The sequence below is a fragment of the Numida meleagris genome, chromosome 1 (genome assembly GCF_002078875.1).
Source record: "Numida meleagris isolate 19003 breed g44 Domestic line chromosome 1, NumMel1.0, whole genome shotgun sequence".
In the NCBI taxonomy this organism is placed as follows: Eukaryota; Metazoa; Chordata; class Aves; order Galliformes; family Numididae; genus Numida; species Numida meleagris.
Window position 1 is genome coordinate 28899842 of NC_034409.1, and position 26462 is coordinate 28926303.

Genomic DNA, 26462 nt, shown 5'->3' on the forward strand with positions numbered 1-26462 from the left:
GTGTGTAGTATTAGTTTGAGGAGAAAACTGTATGTTGTCTCATCTTACTGTCTTTGAGGTTATGTTAAGAACATAAGAATGTTCTACCTTGTATGGAATATGTTTTATCTAAAACCGCTTGGCCAATCTGATTAGAAAATAAAAATGGAATTTTTGTGTTTTGATTTCTTAAGAATTTGAACTTTTTTGCATATTTTTTATTACAATGCATACTTTCTCATTCTAAATTGTACTTCTCTAAAATCTATCAACACTATTAGTTTAGATGTTTTTAAAGTAATAAAACTATAAAACTATGTAGATTTTAGTTCTTTCACAAAATTCTAAATAAGTAAGTACGCAGTAAGTATAATGATCTGATGTGTAGAAGTAAAGGGTAGATTTTATACTTCTTTAACATGCTAGCAGCCAGTTTCATACACAGATGATCAGAAATTACATACCCTAAATGCATCTAATTAATTATAAAACTTATCCCACCCGATCTGTAGACTTCTTTATAAAAAAGCTTGGTTTAGAATGTTTTTACACCATTTTATTAACCCTTTGATTTTTTATTTTTTTTCTTTTTTCATTTGTGCTGTCTTACTCATGATTGCTCTGCAAGGGTATAAACGCTCCTCTTTCTTTGGAAGCCAGACACGTAGTTATTCATTTGCTGTGTGTGAAGTCCTGTGCACAAGCTGTCCTGGGTCTAACGTCATGGCTAACTTTTAAGCATAATCCTCGAGGCTACAGCTGTTTTTACTGGTGATAACAGCCAACCAGGGACAAATTCCTGTCATTCTGATAGGATAATTGGCAAGTCTCTTATAAAATAGACTGGCCATATATTACCTAATGTGATCTGAGTTTCATCTGGGTACCATGATGTGTCTGCAGCACTAATATAGAGCTAATTGGTGGTGTAGTTCAGAACATCTCAAGGGAGTTGCATGGTAGCCCACTGAAGCAATGAGTTTATAGCAGAGCATTGTGAGTACTGTGTGGAGGCACTGGCGTTGTTTGGGTATGCGCTGACTTGCAGGGACTGTCTGTAGTGGAAAGCCAAAACTTGTGCAAGCACAGCCCTATGGAAGTGGCCCTTAGGATGGACTGTTCCCTTAGATATGGGTGATCTGGTGAGACAAACCAGCTGGGAGGCAGTGTGAGTGGCAGGACAGATGTATCCGTTATCTTCGTGTAGAAAGGATATGTGTGATTATGGTCATACTCAAGGGTTTTGGTCAATTATGAGTTGCTTGTTGTGGTTCTGAATGCAATTTCAGTGCTGACTTTGGCTAACTGAGGTCCTGGTAGTATGCAATGAGCTGGTCCCTCTGGAAAATATGGATACAAAGTATGGAGGGATTTGAGTGCCTAAGTAAAGATAAAGGCAATGAAGTGATTTTCACCAGAGAAGTGAAATAAATGATAGATGCCAAACTTAAAAAGTTACAAAGGCAGTGTATTCTTTCCAGTGCTTTACTATGTAAGAGCAACAAGTTCATTAGAAAGAGCGGAGTAGGGAGCAATGTATGAAAAAGAGTGCTTTTCTACTGGAAGAAACAGATACAAAGGGGGTCTTCTCAGCAGTTAGAACTTTGCCAGGTTACAGAACAATTTAACAATAATCTGGATTTGAAAATACACGGAAGGAAATTGTTTAACAGCATTATCAAATTGACAGGAAAATAAACTGATACTTCTGGATCACTATTTTACATTTTCTCCTATTTCATCTTACAAGATGGTGCTGATCTGCCTTTGAGAGTAAATGATAAACTTTTCTACAGATGAAATTTATACTTCGATGTGTGCTGTTAAAATACTGAGTAGCTTGACTGCATTGATACTTCTCTGTTAATTCTGGTACTTCACTTCATCACCAGTTCACTGAAATCAGGACCGTGTAAGTGTCAAACAGCTTAATTTGCAAATAAGCAATGTACCATAAAACTAAAGAACTTGAATGGAAGTTCTCAGCTCAACATTTTTTGAAGCTCATTGTCAAAATTTGTAGATTTTGAACCTTGCTCTCTTGAAAGTTCATCTCCATATATGCTTAAACACAGAAATAGAAGCAACCTTCTTCTCAACAAAATCTCAAATATGTCTAAAACAGGGCATTAAAGTAACAAAGAGTGAGAGAAGAAAGGAACTACTTGCAGAGTTCTCATGAATAAATGAGGAAGGTTGCATCTGAATTCAAAACAAACTCTCTCCTGCTGTGTTCTCTTTCCTTGTGTTGTACTTTTAATTTGGGAGATTTACTGTCTCATCCCTGATAAGTGGGTGGCATCCTTGTGCATGGTAGAGGAGTTGGAACTAGGTGATCTTTGAGATCCCTTCCAACCCAAGCCCTCTGATATTCTCCTAGAATGCATGAGATCAAACAAACAACTTACAAATTGACTGTAAGCCCAGATCTCTCACTTTCTGGCAAGAGCTATGACCAAAAGCTTTCCCTGCAGTAGAAGCTTGCTGTCAGTGCTGTTGTGACCCTTCCAGTAGATGTCATAGAAGCTTAAACATTTATATCCTAAATAACACTGCAGCATTTGATCTTGAAGAGAGTACTCAGTATGCCTTAAGTTAGGTTACTGAAATTCATGAAGATATGGTTAGATTTTCCCACTGGTTTGGTCAGCCCTTGCAAAACAAATGAACATTTTTCCCTGTATTCAGAGAAAACCTAGATACAGAAAACCTGGATACTTACATGGGTGGTCTGGTTTTATCTGATGGATCTAGCTTTGTTATTTTGTAGAGCTATATGCAAAACAGAATTTTGAAAGCTATGGAGGTTTTTGTGTTCCTGATGACTCCCGTTTTTCCGTTAGACCAACGTATGAAAGTTAACTGCTAGTAAAATAACATTTCACTTAGCTCACATAAACCATACAGGATTTAGCACTGCACCTTTATGAGGACGTATCTGATGTATCTGTTATATTTTGACAGCAGATGTAATTCTTGGCCTGTGTAAATAATTCAGATTCTACATCATTTTTTACAGGCAAGACAGTAAGGCAAAAGACCAGCTATACAACAGAGGGAAGGAAAAGTGAATGCACAGATCTTGCTTAGAAGTTTTTTTGTACGAAGGTAAGAACTTTTTCCTTTAAAATTTTCATCTCCCAGTCAAAATTTAGGGGTTTCTGTCTTTACAGTTTCTTTTAAGTACTGTCAGGGTTGTCATATAATGCATTCTGCATTTAGCTGCATTTCCATGTTTGTTTGGGTTAACAGCTTGTAAATAACATAAACTTGAAAATGTCAGCACAGCTTTTACCTGAAATGCTCAAATCAAATATATTAACTGGAAAAACAGCTAAAATTATTTCAGAGCTTTACATAATTGAAGGTAGGCTTAATCATCTCTGATGTTCCCTGCTGGAGAGAACAGGTGTCGTGACAAGTCAGCTAGTAAACAAATCAGTCTGAGAAACAGAATTTAAGAGAGACTTAAATTCTTTTGTACCAAAGAGATTTTTCTTCTAGAGCAGGTCGTAAATTTGGTGATGGGGATGTTCTGAATTCTTCAGTTTCAGGTTTTTTTTCCTAAGGTTAAAATGCCAGTTTGGGAAGTTTTTGAAATAAGCTTTGATTTTTGTATTTTTTTCTCAGTCTCAGCCCCTTCCTGCACTTGTATTTGAATTGCATAAGTCTTTCTGCATAAGAACAGAGGTAGCCTTACTTGAAGTCGCTAGTAGCTGCTGAATAGTCATCTGTGTTTTAATATCTGAATTTACTGAACAAAAAAAATCTGATATGGGGTCTTGAATACAGTATTGTATACGGACTTCGAGAACAAGACCTTTTATCTTCAATAGTGTGTGGGCGTGGATGGCCGAAGTGTTTTATCCCTTATTTGTGTATTCAAGCTGACAGCATCTGAAAGCATTGGTACATGGTTTAAAACAGAAAAGGGGGTAGACACTGAAACTGTATACTGGTGTTGTTTCTAAAAATAACGTTTAGTATATCCTTTCCTTCCAACAAAGATTTTTTTGTTGTTGTTCAGAGATCTCTTCTGAAATGGTACACGTGTTAGTCACTCAAGAGTTAAATGTAGCTTTGCATAAAGAGGACTGTTACTGTAAGGTTTTGAAACTAGTCTGCTCTGAATAAAAGATAACCATTGAAGATTCTGAAAGGCTTTTTGGATGGTAATCAAGTTAAGGAAGTTCTAAGGTTCTTTTGGCTTTCCTGCTGGCTGCTTTTGCTCCCCAGGGTCCTGGCACCCTATCCCTGTACCCTCATTGCCTCCATAGCTCTAGTTCTTGGGTCAGGGAATGCCACCATACAATGGCCCCCCTAGAGCTACTTGGATGAGTGACAACCAGCCAGCTCCGGAGTGACAAGTGTTTGAATGTCTAATTGGGTCAGTGCACAGGTGCCTGCTCCTCATGGGTGAGATGTTCTAGCTTTCCCATGTGACGTTTTCTTGGTTCCTCTCATTTTTCCAACAGTTATAAAGTAAAACTTTCAGTACTTTGTTGCAACAGAAGGGACATTAGGAAAGTAAAAGGATGATTTTCCCCCTTGACTGTTAAGGTTAAGATAACATTACTGCTTGAGTACTGACTGGAGCGGAGGCAAAAAAATCCACTGAAGTGACAGATATAAGCAGATACAAATAGATAATGTAGTGGACAACATAATGATTTGGTGAAACAAATACATTGTCTTCATCTGTATTTACGTAGCTGGTATATTGCTTAGTCTTGCACATCAGGAAGTGTACAACTCCCCCTTCATGGCATTACAAGCAGTTGGTGTTTCAACTGCTCTTGTTGGTTCTGTAGCAACAGCAGACTTGTTAAGGGTGCATTTTGCCTCATTATCCTGGTCATTAATGAACTGTTGATCAGCACTGGCCCCAATATCAACCCTGGGGCTACACCAGCAGTGACTTGCTTCCAGCTAGACCTCATGCTGATCCCAGCCATTGAGCCCAGCAGTGCACCCAGCATTCAGCCTCCCTGTCCTCTTATCTAGTCTGTCCTTTATCAGTTTGCCTATGAGGATCTGATGGGAGACAGTGTCAAAGTCTTACGAAGGTCAGGATAAACAACATCTGCTGCTTTCCTGTTGTCCACCGGGCATACCATTTGCTGATCTGTGTGCTCAGAATGCCTGAGTCACAGCAGGTCCTGCTGGCAGAGCCACTCTGTGAGGTTGGTGCCTCCCCAGTTCAACACTTATTTAAAACAATATTGGCAATTTTGATTTGACCAACTTGTGTGTTTCTAACATAGTGATTTTTCAATGGTTTATATTTAAAAATTTGAGAAGTAGACACTTGAATACTTTCATACTTGACAATGTTTAATGTGGTGTGGGCAGCAGCATGATTACTGTCAACATCATTTATATAGGAACTGTTTATATCCCTACCTGCTGTCCTTACTAATGAGAAGACCCACTGACAAATGCGAAACATAAGGACCAAAATGGAGTATATGTATGGTTTCTAAGGTAATTGTTGTTCATATAAAATGTTTTTACCTTATTTTTTTCTCGAATTATTATCTCAAGTTTCCTCATATATAAATCGGTTAAAATAAATTGACCCTTTCTTCAGATGCACCTTTTTTAGCTCTCTTGTAATATATTTGTTTCTGTATACTAAGACAGGATGGCATGTGAAGAAAATACATAATCCTCAGTCACTGATGCATAGGTTTCTTTTCTATAAGAACTTCTGTTGATGATGTAGAAGTGTCTCTTTTATGGTATGTACATTATTGCAAATTTGAGTTGATTCATGTGACAATCATGAAAACAATCAAAGAAGTCATAAACCTTTAAAAACATTTTTAACATAATTTTAATGAAGATGGGAAGTTGAAGGTAGAAAGGAAAAGAAATATTGACCTGCTCTTTGTTCTATTTTTGCTCTGAAAAGCACTCTGAGGTTTCACCTTCCTGCAAGAGAAATAGTGGTGAAGGATCCTGAAAATATATTTGAGTGCATTTCAGTGCTGCATATGCACTCAGTAATATACCATTAGGTATATTATAAATATTATATTATATACCACTAGGTATATCAAGACCTGGATTTATTCCATCTCATTTTAGGTGCTTGGATACCTCAGATACATTAACAGCATGTCTTTTTTTAATCAATGGGAATTGATCCAATTAAAGGAAGAAAAATTTTGATAGGAAACTTTAATTCTAACCTTATCTGCCTACCTGTATATCTCCCCAAATGTGTATAAGCACAAACAAGGAGCAGGGGAGATGGTAGTAAGTAGAAATGAAGGGGAACAGGAGGAGATCAGTGAATTGCTGCATAAACATTTGCTAGTGGAACTTTGACATATGAATTTTGGAGCTTCTCTTTCAGCTATTCTCTCTTTCCAGTTTGCTTAGTCAAGTTAACATTATTACTGCACCTTTAAAAATCTTGCTGCACCCTTTCCACTGCTGTTGATCCATTTTAAAATACACTGTCAGTAGTATAAAATGCAGAGATTTAGGATAAATATTTTGTTGATTTTACTTCTTGATACTGAAACTAGTGGAAAAAAACTATAACTCTAAGTAAACACCTTTGAAAATTGTCTTACTGCACATAAACTTACGGGTCTTTTATCAGGGTGTTGTATTTATATACACTATTAAAATAAATTTTCAATTATATTAATTTCCAAATGTTTTTGCTCTTGTTTTAAAAAAATGCCCAGTCATCCCTAGAGTAAAAAAAGTGTTTCCTGATGTTCAAGCAGGATCGCCTGTTTTGCAATTATATCCAAATGATCTCACAGCTTTGCTTTCCAGAGATCCATGACTGCACCTTTTCTGTCTTTTAATGCTAACTCTTAGGAGTGCTCTAATTCTAGAAGTTCGTTTAAAAGCATAATGTTGAGTGTGCAAACTGGGAAAGAAAACTATGTACCAAATGGTCTTCAATGTTTGGATTGGTTCCAATAGTAAGAAAACCTTCCTGAGACTGGAAATATTTCACCTAAAATTTATTTACTCACAACTTGGGAAGTGTTCTTCTGCATTGTTAAGAGGAACAATTTAAACCACTTTAAATGTTGGTATAGTCAGTTACATATTTTTAAATTGATGCAATCAAACATCTTCTGTTATGTCTCTAGATAAAATGATGGAAGGAGAAGCCAGGATAAGGTACTCTCTTTAACATAAATGCTGTTTTCTTTTTTTTCCAGTTGCAGTTTTCCTAATAGCTAACGATACTCCCTGATGCTGTCTGAATTATAGAAGAGCAACTAGATTCTGTCTAGATTTTCTCAGTGAATGCATTAACACCAGCTTTTACATACCTTTGTTTTGTAAGAAATAATAATAATAAAGTAATAAAAATAGAAGTAGGGGAGAGGTAGTTAAATGGTAACTGTTTTTACAGATTTGAGCAAATAAAGTATGCTTATGTGTGCTTAAGTAAACCAATATCACACAAATTTTTTGAGTTCCAAATGAAGAATGTAAATATATTTTTTTAAGTGCGTGCATACAACTCCAAGTGGTGGCTTCAGTGAGTTTTAATAGCGTGGTTAATAATGTTTTTTCCCTATGACACCTTGGTGGATGCTTGAGTGAAATTTATGCACATAAATTTACTTGTCCCAGCAGCTCTATCCAGCAAATATATGTAATCTGATCTTTAAGACTTTTCTATGCAATTAATCATAGATTAATAGATCATAGATCATATAATAATTTAGGTTTTAAGGTCTTCTAGTTGGCGTGGAAGTCATCTATTCCAGCCTCCTTTTCAAAGCAAGATAGGCTTTGGAGTTGAGCAGATTGTTCAGGGCTTAATTTTAAAAATCTCCAAGAGTAGAGATTCTATAGCTTTCTTGTGACTTAGTGATGTGCTTAACTGCTCTGATTGGAGAGTTTTTTGTTCAAGTCTGATTAGACTTTTTTCAGTTCAACTTGTGTATACTGCCTCTTGGCCTTCTGTAGTGCACCTTGAAGAAGTCTGTGTATTTTCTGCATCTTCCCTTTTGGTCATGGAAGGCTATGGTTAGGTTCCTCTTTAACCTTTTTGTTTTTTCTCCAGCTAGAGCAAGCTCAATTTTTTGAGCATCGCTTTGTACATTATATGCTTCAGATTCTTGAGCATTAAAGCAGTCCTCTACTGGATTCTCTCAAGTTCCTCAGTGTTTTGCAATTCGGGGATCCAAAACCAGACATAGTTTTTAAGACAAATGCTTCATGATTACCAGCTAGAGCAACATCATAATTTTCTTCAGTCTGCTGATTATGCTTTTGTTAATGATCCCTCTGACATTCATAAGCACTTGTTCCTGCCCTGTCCTTCCCTTGATGGAATCAACACTCGTGAGTGAAACTCTGTCTTGTATTGCAGTTGGGTCTTTGTGCTGCACATATATTTGTACATTATATATATACGTATATATATATATATAATATATAATATATAATATATATATATATATATATATACGTATATATATAATGTACTCAGTTGTTTTGAGTACATTTAGTACTACTACCTTGTGTGAGAGAGAGCAGTGAAAATTTAAGAGACTAGCAGAGAAAGTGTTAGCTGAAGCAAGAAATATGAAAGAAAGGATTAAATAGTTTAACACCACATATTAGCTTCACATGTGAACACCTTCATATAGAACATAAAAGGAGCATCTGTTATTAAAAAAAAAAAAAATTGGTGGACTATCGGTTTAGATTTTGAGAACGCTATGTGTGAGCGTGCATATCTATGTTTTTTCCATAGAAATAGGAGTCTCTCTTCAAAGCACAGCTGATTTGTTTGGGGCATTAATAGGAAAATGTTAGTTCTGCTCTCTGTGTAACAGGCACCCATATCTCAGTTATTGTACTTCTTTTAATTTACTGGTAGATACTGTATGGCTGAATTGATTACAGACTGGAATAACCTCTTTGTCCTGTATGAAAGAGGAATTGTCTATAAAGGAAGAGGTTTCATAGTAGATAGTGTTAGTTTTTCCTAGAAAAGAGAGATAGGTAAAATATTTGAGTTATGCTTGAAATATAAGAATAAAAGCAAGGCAAACTAGCTGATGAATTTATAGTCTGGCTAGGTGTAAATCCTAGAAGTCCACTGAGTTACATTAAGCCTAACAAAAAATGATCACATCTAAAGGCAGGATTATTATAACCTGCTGTTACAGCGTAAGATGAAAAAGAAGCATCCGGACTTAATCTTTTTGTTACCATACCCTGACCAAGTTTATACTTGACAGGACCTCTTATTCATGAGGCTCAGAGTCTTGTAAAACATTCATCCACATTCTTTTCCTTTTTATTTGTCAGCCAGGAGGCAATGCTGCTTTAAGTCTTCTGTTTCAATTCCCTGTGACTTTAGGGATTGATATTGGGAACGTACAATAGCCTTAGCACTGCCCTGACTTGATAGTTTATAAAAACACTAAGGTAATGCTAGGCAACGTTGCATGTATTTGTACAAAGTCCAATATTAATAAATGTTTTATGGAGCATGTTAGCATGAGAAATAGTCAAAAAAACACAGTGCTGACAGAGACTGCAGTGTTATTCCAAGACCTTTTGGGAAGAAGTCCCTGAATAAATCTTTTTACCTGGGTCTGTCATGTGGAAGGCTTGGCAATGCTGAATTTGTTATAGAATGGTTTGCTACTGCATAAGCCCATGTTTATATTTACAGGGGTATGAAGTAATAAAGAAGCTGAAACAAAGGATGTTGTTAATTGAAATTTCAGAAAAAAATATGGTACTGTACAACACAGAAGATGTACTTACAAAATCAGTTAGTAAAAGACCACCAGAATGGATTACAGGGGGATAAAAAGGGCAAAGGATAAAAGTTCAATATGGAAAGGGATAAACTGTTTTCTAAGTCACTATTTTTAATCACTCTCTGCAATAATAGAATAAAAGAAGCTGCAGTTTCTTGTTTTATTATAGATGTATAGAAGAGTTATTAAATTTAATGGGCAGACGATATTAATGGATGATGTGAATAGATTTATGCATTAGTAAAATGTAATGATAATGAGTAAAGGCAGCAAATGTTATGCATTTTAATATCTGGAGGGCTTTAGCCTTTGTTGAAGAATGATGTATTTTTGCAGAGGAATACAGATCACCCCTTAATTATCTGAATATTTTTCTAGGCTTTTGTGACAGGAGTGTATTATGTCTAAATAACTATGAATATTAAAGTGTCTGGTACAGTGTAACCCTGCTGGTATTAATTTTGCACTAATTATTTCAAGGAAATCATAATCTAAAAGTTTTGAGAATCCAGAATCATTTTTGCATTATTGGATGAACTGCACATTCATCTCTGAAACAAAATGGTCACGTTATCATTGTTAAAAATTGGTAGTAGATGAAGAGGTACCTGGAATGTATGAATTTCTTTTAGATCTAGGGTTGTAATGGGATAACAAATATAGATCTGTGGTTGATGTAGAAATAATAAAGGCAAGTACAGGGCTGTAACTAACTTCCCCCATGTTTTGATTCTTTCCCTCAAGTCTCCTTGAAGGCACAGAATGGATAGAAGGTCACTGACTTCGGAAAGTAATAGTAATTGCTCCTTTGAATAAGCTTTAATCATGGCTTTGCTAGTGTTCAAATCCTAGACAATATTTTCTTGTACTATCTCCTGGAAAATATACTGGTCCATTGCTAGGATCCATTGTGTTTCATTGTGATCCAATGTGTTACATTTCCTGAGCCCCAGATCATTCTTGGTAGATTGAAACTTCTAAACTGTACTGAAATGTTGAGTAATCAATGGAGGCTCATGCCCTGTACTTCTCCCAGCATGATGCTGTACATACATCTCTTAAAAGTGATTACTTGCCTTATTACCCTCCTCAGAGGAGGAGGCTCATGCCTGATCTCAGATTAGTTGTACATGGGGCTCGTTTCTTCCTTCGAAGAGGCTGTTTACAATCACGTGCCTGAGGAGGCTCAGAGTAAAGGCAGCTTTAGTGTATCTTGTTCCTTTCTATGATCTGAAAGAGCACTGTTGGTGTGTCCTAACTCCTCCCCCACTGCCTTTTTCCCTCCAGATGACTACTCACATGTGCCTTTGCAAGCAACTCAGGCCAAACTTCTAACAGTTTAGCTTCATTAGTGTTCTCATAGCTTAGTCTACTTTCTAAAATAGGATTTTAAGAACAAAATGAAAACTATAATCCCAGCAACATCAGCATAATCTGTGGATTGGAAGATTGAAGACTTAATTGATGTATAGTGTCTTGCTGGAAGCAGATATGTGAGCTGTTTGGATATTTCATACTTGTTTGTGCTATGACCAGTAATTCTGAGCCTTTCCTTGGTCTCTCATTTTTGTAGAAAGATGAGGTTTTGCTTCCAGATTTCCATTTCATTATTTACTGTTAAGGATTCCTTTCTTGCACAATCTCTCAAATGTGTGCAGTATTTGCAGTGAATAGTTTTCTTTCTGTCATTTATATCCTGGGCCAGGACATCCATGGAGCTTTTTATCTCTTGCTGCCCCATTGTGCTGCATGCCTGCATTGTGCATGCAAGAAGCTGACTGAGAGTGGATGGGGAAGGAAACCAATCAGAGGTGCTTGTCAGTGGAAGATTAATTTTTAAAGTAAAAAAATACAGTAACAACCCATAGGCATCACATTTTTCTAATACACAGGTACTAGATTTTTTTATTCATTAAAAGGAAAAAAATCAAAATGTATGCTTTGACTATATTAAAAAGTATGCTTTGAGAATCTCATTTTGTGTCTCATAAGAGTGGGTATTCCATTTCTGAACCATGCTACTTCACTTATGATTTCTGGAGTGGTATGTAGACCCATAGATTTCATATGCACAAGAACTGGTAATATGTTCAATGTAAACAGTTCTGGTTTCCATGCAAGCGTACTCTGTAAGAGATTCTCCTTAATGAAATTTATGCCTGCAAGGGAGGGATAGATGCCAAGGGCTTATAGAGTCTCTTTGCTATGAGCAACACATTTCACCGCATGTGTTCTGTGAGTGTGTGCCTGTGTGAGAGAGAGAAGTAATCTTGGAACCACAAAACTTCTGTGAATATTAAATAGCTTATGCCTTCTGGGTGCCAGTGGGGCATTGGGAACCCAGTCAGCAATGGATCAAAGGAATTCCCTGACCTTCATTTTCGTTCTGTCTCTCTTTCTGTTTTTCCTCTTTTCATTCCCTGTGTACTTATCTAGCCGTAGCACGGGCTTCTCACCTTTGTAGGCTTGTGAAACATACTTTGGCTCAGTGACTGCTGTATGTCTATGATAATTCTCAGTGGATACCAGCCTGTCCTAGTCCTGAAATGAGTCAATTTCTGAGCCATCTTTGACTCCTGTTCAGCCTTGGTTATATAAATATATGAATATTTAAATAAATCTCATTGGTTTCACCTCATAGAATCATACGAATTGAAAGAGACCCTTAAAGGTCATCTAGTCCAACTCCCCTACAATAAACAAGAACACCTACAGTTAGATCAGGTTGCTCAGAGCCTTGTCCAGCCTGACATCGAGTGTCTCCAGGGATAGGAGATCCAGGCATCCACAACGGAGTCAGAGGACTGCTGGGGTTGTAAGGGAACTCAAGAGACCATTGAGTCCAATCCTCTGCTGAAGCAGGTTCCCTACAATGGATCACACAGGTAGGCATCTAGACAGGTCTTGAATATCTCCTTAGAAGGAGAATTCACAACCTGTCTGGGCATCCTGTTCCAGTGCCTCACCACCCTTACTGTAAAAAAAAAAAAAAAAAAAAAAAAAAAAAAAAAAAAATTCCCTATATCCAATACATCCAAATCTTCTCTCTTTTATCTTGCAACCATTTCCCCTTGTCCTATCACAACAAACCCTGCTAAAGAGTCAGTTCCCTTCTTTTTTATAACCTCCCTTCAGATACTGAAAGGCCACTATCAGGTTGCCCCAGAACCTTCTCTTCTCCAGGCTGAACAGCCCCAGGTCTCTCAGCCTGTCCTCATGGAAGAGGGACTCCACACCTTGAATCATTTTTATGGCTGCCCTCTGGACGCTCTCCAACAGGTCCACATCTCTCCTGTACTGAAGACTCCACATCTGGATGGCATACTTCAGGTCAAGGTTCACCAGTGCAGAGCAGAGGGGCAGGATCATGTCCCTTGACCTGCTGGCTGTGCTTCTTTTGATGCACCCCAGGATATGATTGACTGTCTGGGCTGCGAGGGCATGTTGCTGGTTTATGTCCAGCTTCCCATCCACCTGTATCCCCAAGTCCTTTTCAGCAGGGCTGTGATCAAAAGCTTACCAAAGTGCCTCCCTCCCAGTATTTTTTTTATCTTTCTCTTAAGAGATTCTGCTAGGCTGATCCAATAGGACAAAAAGATCTCTCCATTTTTGCTGTCAATACTGTTATTCTGGCATTGAGACATCCATGGTGACCAGAAAATAAAAACATAAAAAACAGATGTTAAACTGTGATGACCTAGCGTTCTTTTCAGAAATTCTAGTATAATTCATTCTAGTGTAAACAATTTTGTTGTAGAGTTGTTTCCAAACTTGACAATTTGAACAGATTATTCATACCACATTATGCACCACTACTCCACTGTACTTCTTATGTTGTCTTCATTTGAATCTTGACAACTTGAAACATATGGTAAGCAGTCAATTTAAAGAACCTGCCAAAAACAAAAGAACTGTATAATAGAGGCTGAATAATGTAGATGTTTAAATTGTGTAAGAAGCTTATTTTCAAATATGAGATATTTTCGAATTTGAGTTGCAGTGCTTGATCCATTAACAATCTGAAGAAACTAAATCATTATTCTCAAAAACATTGCTCTGACATAACTTCAGACTGGATTTGGTGAGAACTGCTAGCCACCTGCATGTATTTGTATTTTCCTTGATGACCTTAGTCCAGTTCAAACTTGATTTTATGGCTGGAGGCCTGTAGAGCAGCTTTGCCATAAAAGATAAACACATCTTACAGGCTGTTTGCTCCTTCCCCTAGGAATCTCTCAGGGCTGGTGTATAGCTTGAAAGTTTTGTTGGCAGTTTTCTGGGCAATTGAATTCTCAGGTAGTACTTCAATGGAAAAATGGATGCTTGGCTGGAAGGAATGGATGTTTTCCAGCCAGAGAAAAAAGGGAAATATGTTACGAAGATGATGTAAGCCCTGTAGGTATTTTTATATAACCTACCACCAACTGTTTTTCCCACTAATCTGAGATTGTTCAGGCAAGTTTCTCCAGTTCCCTAAATGAAATGACAGCTCTTAGGCCACAGAGTTGAAGCTCCTTCACATCTAGAAGAGCAGACTGCAGAAACACAGAGTGCTTCTGCTTGTTAATATCTTCTAAGCTGCTGTAAATCTGGGATTGATCCATATAGTGAATGGTGACGTGTAGTAACATGGCCACTGTTCTTCGAATAAGTTCATAAAGTTAAAGAGCAGCATTAGATGCCCAGTATTTGCTACTGAAAGACTAAAAGTAGTATTTTAGTATCCTCGGGACTTCTTACTATTTCTTTTGTTCTTTGGGTAATTGGAAAACACTTACTGAAACAATTAGATGGTTAAGGAACTTGGAAAATGTTAAGAGTTCTAGATGCACTACAACAAATCTTGGGTTAGTGAGATGTTCATGAGTTCTACGTATTAGTATATAAAAAATGCTGGAAAGAAATGCTGGCAGATGTTAAAAGTGGAGGTGAGATTCTAAGAGAACTGTAAAAAATTATTTTTTTAAGTTAATAATTGAACTGTGTTTCTTTCTTTACACCTTCCCCAAAACAATAACTACTGTGAAATGCAGTTGTGATTTTGAAAGGTTCACATGTTATGCTGGTATCAGTTCTTAACTTGCAAACTAAGATTTTTAAGCTGAAGCTTTTCAAAATGGGTTTGCTCACTACAAATTTTGCTTTGTTTACTTAGTTGGAAATTAACAGAAGTTTGGAAAGCTGATTGGGGCATTTTGTTTGACTCATTTTTTGGCACTGTTACAAAAAATCAGTTAATAACTCATGCTTAAACTGTAAGGAAATAGCTCCACACCTGTTCTTTCTAAAACACAAGTAGTCCTTTCATGGTGTTTGACACTTGCTGGTTTTCCAAAAGTAAGTGACAATAAGGATATTAAGAGCTTGATTCTTCATACTGCTGTTGCAATAATCATACCAATAACCTGCATGAAGCTGCTGGAGCACAGGTATGTAGGAAATAAAAATGGGAAGAGTTTAGCCTATATATTCTAGAGAATATATTTTAGAATTACTGTTTCTATAGAATATATAAAGCTTTACTACAATCAAATGTATTATACTGACTGAAGCAGCCATCTCCATCCTTTCCTTTTCCCAGCATTACTACAACATTTAGATAATGCATCTTGAAACTGAAATGAGATCTATTTCTTAATTTAAAGCCTTATCTTAGGAGATGGAAGGACTGATGGAGTGGGAGAGGATTTTATGTAATTGTCTTGATACGAAAGCTTTCCTGTAATATGTAAAAGGAGAATAACCACAAAAAAGCTTCCTTTCTTGTGCCATATCAAACTGAACTAAGATATACCCATTGATAAAACTATTTTTTTTAACTTGAAAGTTCTGAGGATAATGGTTAATTTTATTCTTTCTCACACTCTGTAGCAGGATCTGCTGTTTTCTGAGTAGGGCTCAACAATCCGTGCATCAGAAGTAGCTTCCACAAAGCATCAAGTATTCCATTAGAGTATGGGTCTTATTTTGGAGGACAGACCTCCACAAAGAGATTGCTAGATTTTCAAAGATACCATGCTTCTATTCTTAGCTGAATATAATTTCTAGATGCAGTTTCTTACATTTTCTTGATTGCATATAATGGTCCAGCTTCAGGAACAGTATAAATTCCTCAGAGTCTTGTGATTATGGAAGTTTGCTAGCTTAAACATGGAAAAAACAAACAAACAAAAAAGCCTGGAATACAAGTTTCCACCTATTTCTTAATTGCATTACCACACTTCTGACCACAGTATTTCCACTTCCTTTTTCCATGTTCAACCATGCCATCACGCCATGGTCTCATGACGGCATAAGAGGTTTTCAGCTCTGATTTCTGGTTTCATGCTGATGTAACAGTACTTAAAATTCCCAGGAGAAAGAATTAACAATTTTTCAGTAGTTTCTGTTGCTTTTGGTAGGTATTTCTTCACTGAGGCTGTTGTGAATACTGTGCACAAACATCTGCCTGTTTTGTGTTTGATGTAATAGGGAACATAGATGTCCAGACCAAGTGTGAAATGTATACGACCTTGTGGTGCTCGGGGTTGGGAAGCCCTTCTCTTTTGTGTGGCATTTTGATTCTACACATTTAAGTGGAGGCTGTGGCTTGTACATATGGTGTTTGAATTCTCAGGTTGTGTATTATCATATTTATCATTGAGTGATCCCAGCATTGGTTGGCTTTCAGCTAGTAGCAAGCTTCTAGTGAAAACAAAAAAACATTTTCTTCCCTCAAAGAATATAACTAATCAAATATTGCAGATGTTGAGTCACAGACTGTGAGAACAATTGCAGCAGCCTCAGTGGAGGTCTCCTCTGCATGCCACAGACCATGGCTGCAGGGCATCTTACGAAATGATTTTGCATAGAGAAGTGAGCATCTGCGAGAAAATTTGTGAAGAACGTAGACCTAGGACACAACTAGACTGCAAGGTCAATATATGGTGTGTGCGTTTGTACCTTGACAGATGTCAGCATTTATCTCTGTCATTCACGGCTGCCTTACTTGTCTGTTCAGTCCAGCAGCCCAGTGATGTGCCTCATGTGTGACAGCCATTTCCCAGGGCTCTGCCAGATGGGTGTGTGGCACCTTGGCTAGGAGGCAGTCTGCTGCACGCTGCTCTTCCCACAGATGTCATGAAAACGGGCTGTTTAAAGCACATTAGTATGGCTTGACCTCCATTTTGTTTCCAGGAGGCACTCACTTTGTAGTTGAGTGTGCAGCTCTGGTGGTACTTGTATCCAACCCTTATTTGATTCAGGAAATGTATTTGAATACACTCCTGTCTAACGGATCTCAGCAGCAGAATTCCTGTGACCTTACTACGACTGGGATATTGTTCGTTGCCACGGACCATCTGTGATGAGATTACATTCTCTTCACATTGTAGTGGGTGCATGAAAATTGATGGAATAAGCTTTAAATTATATTATTTACTTTCTCAGTTGATTTTTGTAAAGCTCTTTTAATCTGTATGAGCCTATGTAGGAGGAAGACCGACAAAGACCCATGCAAAGATGTTTATGCTTTTTTCAACTATATTTCCTTGTAAGAAGAGTGGCCATGATGAAATATGAGAAGCCTTCTGTGACACACTGTATGATACTTTGCACGACAAACACACATGGCTCATATTTATCACTTAAGAGCAGTTCTGAAGCCATTGCTTTTTCAGGTACCAACCTTTTCCATTCATTCACAGTAGGAAATGGCTGAAGGAGTGTACCATGCTGTGTTGGTGTAACTGTTGCTTTCTAATATGGTGACTTCTCAATTTAGCATGTAGCTGATGGCTTTTTCAAAGAGCTGAGCCCTCAGTAGACCTTAATGGCAGTCAGCCTATCTACCTTTCTCCCTGCCAATGGATGCTGCCTTCCTTCCAAATTGCTCATTTGATTTTTAACCTATTTAAGCCTTGACAATTCCTTTACTGAGCTTAGTTGGAAGAGGATCAGCGCTGTCCATAACCTTACATGTAGTATGTTAGTGATGAGATAAAATTAAATTGGGCACAAATCTGAAGTGGTGGACCAGAAGCCAGTATACGTTCCTGAAGAGTTGGGGATAATGGCTCAGTTTTTGTCATGTGGATTTGGGCACTTGGGAAACGTAGTCTAGCATGTATAAGCCCAGGGATGGAAAACTAAAAGTTTAGACACCGAACTTAATAAGAGGAGGCAAGAAGAGTATCATCAGTTTTGAACAGAGCTAACCTAAAATTTCATTAATCTTACAGTAGATTATGTAATAGTTTGGGCTGCATTGGCACTGTCACCAGAGGGAAAAAAATGCTTTCAGTATCACTTTGCATTCAGTCAAGATGTAGCAGGGGATTTCAAACTTGTAAGTAAACACCAAGGATTACATACCCTCACTTTTACAAGAGATGAAATCTAAAGTTTGTAGTATGAGGATTCTCAAAAAAAAAAATGCTTTTTATTTTGTTTTGCAATCTATATAAGCCCTTTGTGAAATAAAAAACTGCCGTATTTGGAAAAGCACCTATGGAGCATCAACATTTTCAGGCTTTTATTAAATTACCAGTCTCTGTAGCATTTATGGATTCCATAGCAGAAACATTGTTAGATACTGCATACTGAAGAATATATAATCTCACATTTATTCCACAGAGATTTTTGTTTTGGGATTCATGAAGTCTTATGGATCTTCTAAAAATTAGTAGATGTGAGCGCTGTAACAGCTCAGTAGTGTCATCTGTCTGGTATCAGGGGCCCTGTTTTGCAGTAGCTTAAGTGTCTTTTGATATGTGCTGTGGTCTGGTAATGTTGTAAAGCTCTCTGGCGTCACTAAAGAGTAAATGACTGGGTATCAGCAGTTTCTAAAACCTTTTAATACTGCAGAGAGAATAGATAATGACAGTGTGCGGTACTAGAACAAAGAAGAAAGACCGGATATAGAAATGTTGACGGCCACTTAGTTTCTAAAATAATTACAGTTCATGGACTTTTGGCTTTTACAAGTTTGGAGTATAAATGATTTTGTTGAATTTATATGAAGTGTTATTCATGAAACACATTTCTGCAATAAAACTATCGTATGTTTAGCCACAGAAAGAGAAAGCATTTTTTTAAAGATGTCATCCACTCAGCTGTCAGTGTATTCATTCATTTTTGAAATGCCACCAAAAGAACTGTGCATTAAAAAGGAAAAAATATTTTGAAAGAGGATGCATCCTTCTCATGTTATAATTTATACTAGGCTTTTTGCTGACTTTGTACAGGCAATTGAAACTGATCTAATCTAGTAGCAAATTGAGAGAAGAAATTATGTACTCTGCCTAGCAAAATACAATAAGAATGAGATTTGTGGATTATTCAGAAATGCTTATTATATAATTTCCTTTAAAACAAGTCACAAGAGGCTGGAAAAAGGATAGACAAACTCTCTGGGAACAGTATAAAGTTCCTGTTGTGTCTGCCTACTGCAGCACTTAATCTCAGTCAAGTAGCAAAGGGAAAGGGTCTACCTACTCTCACTACCAATTGAGTGCATTCGCCTCTATTCAAAAAGAACAGTTTCTTTCATCAGAAAAGGTTAATGTCTTTTTCATTGAATTGTTTATTAAATAAGACCACATGTAAAGAATTTAATTATGAATTTCTGTGTAAGGCATCTTTAAAACTACTTTAAAACTGGTTTAGTAGAATACTTCCTGCAAAATTTCAGGTGTCTGTCATCAACCTTCTATAAGTGTTAGTAATGCCACTGTTGTTTCATTTTCAAAGTAGCGAACTAGCTTTAGAATACAAAAAAAGGTGATTTATTGCCATCTTGATACTGTCATCCTTACCTACTGCTCTTTGTTGCAAAGTTAAAGAGCTAAGCATCTTTCCACTTAAAATGTTTTTCCATTCAAACAAAACATACAAAAACAGAGTTCCTTCAAACTTGATATAAGACTAAGTTGCGTGTGTGCTTACTCACATTGATGAGAACTGAATCAGTTGAAGACAACAACCATGCTGAAAGGGAGGAAGAAGCTTTGACACAAGCTGAAAAGTGTCACCACCTAAAATGTGGTCCTTTCTGAAACCAAGGAAGTGGTCTTCTAAGTTAGGATGCTGCCTGAAAAGTCTATACAGCCTTGACCAAAAAAAAAAAAAAAAAAAACCAGCTTCTGATTTATTTTTGAAAGAATGTAGTAGACTCTCATATATAAATGAAATATATTTTAAATATATATATACTTATTGGAATAACCTTCAAACCAAAATGCCTCTTGGGGCTAAGCTCATGCCAAAATCAACATTTCCCATATTATTCTGTATTGACAGTGCTTTTAGACTTTTTCTTTGACTCTACTCTGAAGTCATTTTCCTTGGCTTTGCAGAGTTTTCTTCACCCATGCTGGGAACACAGTCAACTTAGAGTGATGGGAATACTTCAGTAAGGCATTGACTCAGCTCAGATCCATAAAGGCTTATGCTGAGGGTATGGGTATAAAGTAATGTTTCAATTCATTGAATTTCAGGTTGTCATCCAAAAGAAGTTGTCCTTTGTGGGTGATTTCTGTTGGATCAGAACCTAATCTTTTCTTCATCTGGGTTTCTTTTCTCTTGGATCAATGAACTTGAGAATGCTAGAATTCTTAAACCAAACACAAGGAGAGAGGGCAGAAGGTTGCACTGAATCATGGGAAAAGGAGCTCCAGACCTCTTTGTATCTTCTTGGCAACTACTTGTCATTAGTTCAGAGCAAGCCTAGTATGAAAATCCACCGTAATTTAGGTACCAACTTTTTCACTAAGTTAAAGGGCAATATTGGAGAGAGTTGTAAGAACCACTTTCACAAAAAATGAAGTGTGGCCATCGAGTGTATAGTCCTGATTTCTCCTCTCCTCCTCTCCAGTTTCTTTTTATTTTGTGGAGATTAGCTAACTCTGTAATGCTCTGACATTTCCCTGCAAAGCAGAGAAGGATGACTTTCAAGAAAGTAGCTGTTTCTAGTCTACATTAACCTCCATTTTTATACCTGCAGGTGTGTAGGATATATGTAACATTAAGGACTGAAACGTACCTTCAAATAAAGTACTTTGATGATCAGGAGTCTGCAGATTCAATTGTTCGCAAAAAAAAAAAAGAAGGAGAAGAAGAAAACATTTTTATATTCTGTCCCTTAATGCTTTTATAGTAGCAATGAGAATTGTATGGCTAGCTTCATTTTTTTACTCGGCAGTCAAGTTAGCTCAGATTTATTTGCAATATTTTTTCTCACCTGAGATTTCATTGGGTGTTTTTTTGCATCAAGGCACCTGTACTAAATGCATTGTAATTGGTTCAGTTTTAAACAATATTTAAACTATTTTTCTATCCTTTTTAAATCTTTTAATCCTTCCTTCTTTCTATTTTTCCCGTGACATTCAATATTTCTGCTAAACCAGTGCAGTGACTTAGGTAAACTTTCTCTGATTAAACATGTGGGAAAGCACGCATTTGAAGTTCAGAGCATCTCAGTCATGCCAGCTGTTGGCTTTATGTCTGGAAATTCTGGTTTTTGATATTAAACAATGGGTATATCACGCTTTTCCCAGCATATACCTATGTGAATGTATCTTGCCATGTTAAAAACAGCCAAGATTTTAAGCTGATGAGGAAGAAACGAACGTGGTTTAATTAAGGAGAAATTTTATTACCTTACATGGCAGCTACCCTGCAGCATTATGTGTTGAAACACATAATCTGTTGGACCCAGCCTAATGCTGGGAACCTAATACCAAAATTAAAGGAGAATGAGAAAAGCTCTTTCTTAGGCTTTACCTTCTCTGTGGTTTTGTAGAGGATGCTTCCAGACAATCCCTTTTTACAGCAACAAGCTCCCGTTTCAGGACCAGTTATGAACTTAAAGATGGGACATATGAATTCAGAGATCCCCCATGATACATTATAAAGCTTGTAGTACTTTTGATTAAGTAATAAGGGATGCAGAGAGGTGAGTTGTTGTTGTGTTCCACTATGATTAAAAATCCCAACACTTAAAGGTGTACATCTTAAAGAAGACACAAACTCTTTCCTTTTCTACTATTGATGGTTATGGGAAAAGTATTCCTATGCTCTACTGACGTGTCCTAAATATATCAATGCTTGTTTTATGCTTTTTCCTTCTGGGACAGGAATCTTGCGAGTGTTTTCTTTTTTATTGTGTCCAATGAGTGCTCCACAGGCAGCCAGCATGACATAACCCCATTCATGAGCATGATCCAATTCCATCTAAAATGTAGTGTGAAAAGTTTATTTCAGAATCTCAAATAACAAAAATACAAAAATAATCCCATAAAAAATGAAGCCAGAAAAACCCCACAAAACAACCTAGTAAAAACTCCTCAAATCCTTAAGACTTCTAATGTATATCTTAATATTCACGATATTGTTTTTGTGCGCTTAGAGACCTAAGTTGATTTTCTTCTTCAAGTTTTTCTCTGATGAATGAATCTATTAGTTTCAGTCTAAATGTTGTCTGCACAAATTGAAACCAACTTAACTGTAGAATATAATTATGAACTAATTTATCTTGTAGGCTAGAAAACAGTGTACCACTAAATCTTAGCAGTGAAACAGTTTGAGTCAATGTAGTGCTAAAGAGAGAATAAGTGGGAGAGGAGAGCTCCAATTTTGCCTCCAGCTGTTATCAGCCAATCTCAGTTGTTGAAATGTCCCTCTCTAAGAGGATATTTTATTATTAATTTAGTATTTTATTACAAAGGAAAACCATATTTCAAAGCCCCTACCTCCGTATGGGGTAGATAGTTCTTAGTTAAGGTCTGATTGATTTCTTCCTCGACTGTCTTTTTTCTCATATCCCTCCTTCATAGGTGGCTCCTCTCTCAGCAGCCTAGAAAACAGTTCTTCCTCCAGTCTGGAGGCATCCAGCTAGCTTACAGCTTTCAATAAGAAAGAAAAGACAGCAGCTGTGTGCCTTCAGGAAGGGAAGATACTTAGACTGGGGGGAGGGAGAGAAGGCATACATTCCCAGCTGGTTGTCTTAAGGTCCTGTCTTGATTTCTTGCTTCTTGCCATAATCTGATCTCATAGTGGGTGCACACAATGGCAACCCTCATAACCATCATAAAACAACATGCTGAGTAGGGTTGTCTTCTTCTCGCTCTATCCATATGCCCTGTGAAGAGTTTCCTAGAGCCCTATGTGTAAGCCTTTAACTCTTTCCCATAGATCATACAAAAATTGCAGAAGTTGCCCCCTTGCTTTCAGACACATTATTATTCTTCTGAGATAATCTGAAATGGGAATTGAAGGAGTGGAACCCTAGGGAATAATGCCTGAAGGGAAGTTAAAGGTGAGGAAAAAAAAAACGGCTGATCTGAGAGATTGAAGAACAGATCAAAACTGAGATTTCTCCTATTAGTGCAGTAGTTTCTACATGTCCTTACAGACCCAATTAAAATAACATTTGATTAAAATGAATAGAACAAAGCACTATTTTAAGTGGTGCTAAGTCTCTGGATAAATTGAAAAACCAGCAAAGTTTAATTTTATATTGAAGATTAAAGAGTACTTTCTGGTCTTAGTTATATCATGGTTTCTCTGGTGTATAAGCAGAAAGGCAATTCAGTGTAAAATTAAAAATCTGTGGACAACGGCATCTCTCTCAATTTAAATTAGCATAGCTGAGAAAATCATTTTAGCCTTTAATGTTGATTTACAGCAATTTTGCATGCTTCACATGTTGAAATCCAGAATAGTATTATGCTAAGGCAGTGCATCACTCACAGGTGTTACACGAGAGGTGAGTGAGCAGTTCTTTGTTTTCCTGGGTAGGATCAAAATTTCAAGATGTGCAGAGACCAGGGGTCTGGCTGACAAGCTGCCTTCATTCACTGTTATTCTATGACTAGATTGACTGAAAATTCAGTCACAGGGTAAGATAGTTTATAAAAGCCATAAAGCACAGCCAATTGCTTGGTGTAATCAAAGCTAATTAGGAATGCTATACTTGTTTATTTTCACTTTTGAAAGGACTTGTTTTCCCATTCATAGTTTCTTGAAGTTTATCCTTCTGAAATATTCATATTTGTTACTTTATTTCTGTGAAAAATACACTTGAAATACCACAGCTATGCAGAAATTGTAACTGGCAGAATGTGCTGAATTGAGTTTTTAATGATTGTGCTGTGAGAAATTACTGTGGAGTGTAACCATATTACTGAAGAGAAATCTGTTTGTAGTTTTCTGTGCATATATAGAAACTTAGCAAATAACCTGGATTAAGGAAAAAAAAAGATGGTTTGTGGAAATAAAATTAATGCTTAATTATGAAACTATTTTCCTGAGAGTAAGAATTCTTTTGTGAGGTGAAAACGAAGTGCCTTGTTTCTGTGCATAGATGTATAGTCATAAATAAAAAACAAACTATTTTATTTTTGCTTGATTAAATGTATCCATTCTCAAGTGTGGAAAAAAAAAATAACACACTATTTAATCTGCTATTTCCAGTGTAGTAACGTGCTTACGTAGTACTATGAGCAGAATTTCAGAAAGGCCTTTTCTGGAGTGAGTTGGGGATTTCATAATGTTTTCCTCTTGCAGTGCTACAATTTTTGTTACCCTGAAGAATCTTCCTTTAATTCAATATTTATTGTTAATTTTGTGGGATGATATTAGTTGTTCTTAGCATAATATTCATATAATGGAAAAAATTATAGAATTTGAAAGCATACATTGAATGGAAAAATAGCCATTGGTGTGACAATGAGGAAGTGCACTGAACTTAATATAAACAGAAAAAAATAACTACTCTTCTTACAAACTGTGTAGTTTGAGATCTTGATTTGAATGATAAATTAGTTGTAACAAGCCAGAGAAAACAGTAGTGAACATGGCAGTATGAAAGAAACTTCTTTTATCTCCTCTGTGGTAATGTGAATGTGAAATTCAAATGAATCTGTGAACACTGTACATTTTTACATCAAAGTATAATGTTTACTTACATAATAGACATGAAGTCCTGGGTAAGTTTTTTTTTTGTTTGTTTCATTAATGAATTGCATACACACATAAAAATGCAGGAAAAGCTATTTCTGAGTGAGGATACAAACTAGATTAACTTCTCAGTGAATAAACGAGCTTTTTTTTACCCTAAAGGTTTGAATTAATGATTTGTATTAAAAAAGCTCACTCATGCTGTAGTTATTGGCTTTGTCCTACTGTTGCTTTGTTAAACTACAGCTGAAATTACGTTATTTTAGTGGTATTAAGTACCTTCCCTGATTCTTGTAAACAGAAAATTGAAAATATTCATAACATAAAATATTTTTAAAATGAAAGGACATCAGCATGAGAATGTAGGTTAGCATTTCTCAATTGGGAACTTTGTGATTGATAATGATATTTTAAAATCTCTATTAGAAGTACAAGATTTATTGTGAGAGTTAAGCTACAGGGTTTTATTTTTGATACATTAAAATAAAAATACATACATTAAAAAAGTATTAGTCCTTTAACACTGTAATAGCAGACAAATTATCCACTTTTACACAAACATGAAACACATTTTAAAAAGCCCTTCATTTATATTTTGAAATTACTTTTTTTTTTTTTTGTCATGTCTCCAGTGTTGCAGATACAAGAAAGTGGCTAAGGAATGCGGAACTAAAAATATGAACTGCAATAAAGATTATAGAACAAATCTTTAAAGTTTTAATCAGGCCAAGTTCTGATGAAGCCAGTGGAATATCTGGTTGAGCAACACCAGCAGAATGAGAGATTAATCCAAAAAATATCAATTTTATTGCATGGTATCTGTTCTTTAAACTTGTCCTGTTAGAATAAAGTATCTTTGGATCTATCAATTTGGATATTTAGATAAATAATAATGGATGGAATAGACTTGGTAGTTGTGGACAACTTGACTCTGGTTGAAAGTAATAAAAAGGGAAACGTTGCTTCATCTTCTGCTTCCCATCATCCAAGGCACTTTTCCTGCTCTGAGCTAAAAATGTTAACTTTCATGTCAGGCTGGCCATAGTGCTGACTAATGAAAAGCAATATGGTGAGGAGGACACCCATCATTTGTGCAATTCTACTTCAGAGATACGAACAGGGCTGTGGAAGGGTCACTTGGATGCAGATCTGTGGTACCATCTCTCAGTGTACTTAAAATTTGGTGGCATTTGCCTTATGATGGATCCACTGTGGATCCACAACTTGTTTGAAGCCTCCAGGTATCAGTGCTTTTAAATATTCTGTAATTACAGCAAGATTGGTGTTTTACCTTTTCTTTGTTTCTTCCTGTGAAATATCTGTAATGCCGTTTCAGCCTTTTTTAAAGGTGAAATGTACACTGAAGTAATCTGCCACTGTGAACTTCCTGTAAAAGAGAATACAGACGTTAACAAGTAGTCGTGTGCAGCTCACTGGGCTGTTGCAGGGTCTTTTTTTTTACCCAATCACATTCCGGATTGTGATTGAACACTGCTGGAAAATGACTGACTTTCATGTCATGTTTTTATCTGAACCTCTCTTAATTTCTGTTTACCTACATGTGGCTCTATGTGTAATGTTTTAACATGTAACTCCAACCTTAATGCCTTTAAACATACAAACACTTTCTCTTTTGCCTTTCCCCTCCACCTGGGAAACCACAGATACTACTATTTGTTTGCTATGTCTGATCCCATTGCCATGCTTTGTTGTCAGTTGCCCGTCCCAGTCTTTCCCTCCTCAGCTCCAGGCCCAGAGCAGCACCTACCTCGTGTCTCT

The 26462-nt window shown here is 36.7% G+C and overlaps 1 protein-coding gene across 7 annotated transcripts in view; it reads left to right on the forward strand.

Annotated features, from left to right (window-relative positions):
* NRCAM (neuronal cell adhesion molecule) overlaps nucleotides 1-26462 on the forward strand; it is a 145418-nt gene that overhangs the window by 42806 nt on the left and 76150 nt on the right. For all 7 annotated transcript variants that reach the window (XM_021384947.1, XM_021384948.1, XM_021384949.1 and 4 more), the window contains exon 2: nucleotides 2999-3087. The gene's annotated coding sequence lies outside the window, so the exon portion shown is untranslated. The remainder of the gene's footprint in view (nucleotides 1-2998; nucleotides 3088-26462) is intronic.